The sequence below is a fragment of the Parasteatoda tepidariorum genome, chromosome 1, assembly GCF_982258835.1.
Source record: "Parasteatoda tepidariorum strain Cologne lab strain chromosome 1, Ptep-v5.0, whole genome shotgun sequence".
Lineage (NCBI taxonomy): Eukaryota > Metazoa > Arthropoda > Arachnida > Araneae > Theridiidae > Parasteatoda > Parasteatoda tepidariorum.
Genome location: NC_141755.1, coordinates 135,765,272 through 135,768,119, shown reverse-complemented (window position 1 = coordinate 135,768,119; position 2,848 = coordinate 135,765,272).

Genomic DNA, 2,848 nt, shown 5'->3' with positions numbered 1-2,848 from the left:
TGACTTGGTCTCAATTTAGTTGCAAACAAGAGATTGTTTTTTTTTTAATTGCTTCTAATTGAAGTTTGCTTGTATGAGTGTTATGCAGTGTTTTAATTGATTTTTCGAGTAAAAAAATTCAGTATTTTCATCCCTTTTATTGTAAAAAAAAATACAAAAGTGATAATTTGTGTCTGGGTTTTAAAAAAAGGTTTTTATACCTTGGAGGTTGAGTTTTTTGGATTTCTTAAACAGGTTTTTGACAGTAATACTTGAAATTTTCTTCCAAAATTGTCTTAAAGCTCATAATACTATAAATAATCAAAATACTTCTAACATGAAATATTTTCTGTTAATAAAAAAATAAATATTGTTTCATATTTGCTTTAAATATTTGTTTATTAAGTAAAACAACGTTGAATTTTTAAGAATACATTTATAAATTATAAATGTATGTTGATACAGATAAATATTACTATAAACACTGATAATCTAAACTTGACTAATACTAAACTTGAGAGCTTATAATAGTTTTACCAATCTATTATATGCACTAACTAAACTATTATAAGGGAATATTACTAAAACTTGAAAGCTTGTAATAGTATTGTATAATAAAAAAATTGCAGTTACTTTTTACTGTGCCTCAAAGGAAAAAAATCTCTACCACGCTCCTGGAATGTCTTGAAAAATCATAGTAAGTCATAGATTTGGGTATTAAACAAATTTTGTCATGATTTTAACTATTTCTATTTAAAAAAAAACATGATACGTCATGGATTTAGACTGCCGAAAAATCTAATTTTTAAAATGGAATTTTCACAGTGTAAATATCTGAATTTGTAACAAAATCCGCTCTCCCAGTCATATTTTATTAAAATGTGGTTTCTTTCTAAAAATGAAAGAAAGAACGTAATTTCTAGAGCAAATTAGCTTTTAAACTTTCGTGATTTCAAAATTTTTTTATTTATTTTTTTATTAATTTAAAATTCTAGTTTAAGCTTTTTATATTACACTTTTAAGAAGAAATAAAACAGCTTTAAATAACATATATCTGACTGTATTTAGTTATTTGCTTTCATATTTTTTTTTTTAGCCACTTCATTGCTGCAACTCTTTCTTTACTTTGTTTTTTAAGTTTAAAATCAATTAATATGAAGATGCAGAGTATAACAGTTTCGGTTATATCTATCATTTCAATTATTGTTATTACAATGCTTTTTTAATTTATGGTTGTGTTTTTGTCGGAGAAAATTGTAACTTCAATTGTAAGTGTTTAGTGTTTGTGATGTATCGATCTATTAACCAGTGGACTGTAACACACATAATAATTTATTTACAAGTTTAAAGATATAAAATTGACAAGGTCATTGTGAAGTGGCAGCTTCAGAGTTGAATGGCAACTGAATAATATTGATTTGAGCACCGCCTCGTGACATAATTTCATAATTCTTAACCATAAGTAACTAAAATTGTAAGTAATGAAAAATTCTTAGAATTATTCAGGGAAAGTCATGGATTTGAAAATCTAAAATGTAGCAGGTACCCTGTATTTAAAAAATTAATCTCTATTTAATTTTTCTGCCTGTTATAAAATTTGCCTTTGTTTTAACTGGAGAGAGTGCCGGCGGTGCAATCTCGTGCACAGATCCAGAGCTTCGGACCAGGCAAAGTTGACACATCCATTCAGTGGATCAATAAAATGGCAGAGAGAACACAGAAAACCTAAAATTTTCAGGGAATTTTATTTTGACTCTAAAAATCAGGTAATTGTCAAGGAAAGTTGAATTGTCTAGAAAAATCCTTCAACAAACCTGGTAAATGATCAGTCTTCGAATTGTCAGTAACAGTTATCGAGATTCGAGTTAATTCTAGCATCTAGTAGAATTATTTTATCAGGGATGAGATTCTTCCGCGGATTCGCGGATTTCCGCTTTTTTTCAAATTTTTCCATTTTTCCCGCTAATTTCCGCTGAAAATTTTTTTTGCCCAAGTTAAAATGTTTTATGAGGAATTAAATTTTCCGCGAAGGGAAATTGTTGAAGTCCCTTTTCCTCCCTCTGAAGTTTCTCTAAAAATCATTTCCTTGGGATAAAACTGGTTGACCTTTATACAGGGATGAGATTTTTTTTGTCTCTCGAATTTCAGCCTTTTTATCAAAAACTCTGATTCTCTAAAAGTTTCGTTTTTTTTTAAAATAAATATCCCGTTTTTTTTTAAATTCAGTCATTGAAGTAAAATAATTATATTTATTTACGATTTTCAAAGATAAACAGAAAATTCAATCTACGCCCTAGCTGCTAACCCTTCCGCATTTTTACTTATTTTAGCTATTTTCTCCGATTTCACGCACAGAAAATAAGATTTTCCGTATTTTTTATCCGTCGGCTGGATAGCTCGTATTTTCGTAATTCAGATCTCGATTTTTATTCACGCGATTTTAATATCAATCATCGATTTTCGTATTTACCTGATTTAAAAGTTGCACATTGCGATTCTTATTTAAGCTATTTAAATATCGTATATTATGATTCTTATTTACGACATTTAAAAATCCAATATCGTGTTTTGTATTTATGCATTTTTAAAATCTCGATTTTCGTATTTACCTGATTTAAAAGTTGAACGTTGCGATTCTTATTCAGGCGATTTAAATATTGTACAGTGCGATTCTTACTTACGAGATTTAAAAAATCAATATCGCGATTTGTATTTACGAGCTTTTAAAGCCCCATGTAGCAATTCGTATTCACGTGAGCTTAAAATCCAATATCATGATTCTTTTTTGTGGTTGTAATATCGCATGATTTAAAAATTATGCATCGTGATCAAAAAATTAAAAAATCATGATTTGTATTTTCGAATTTTT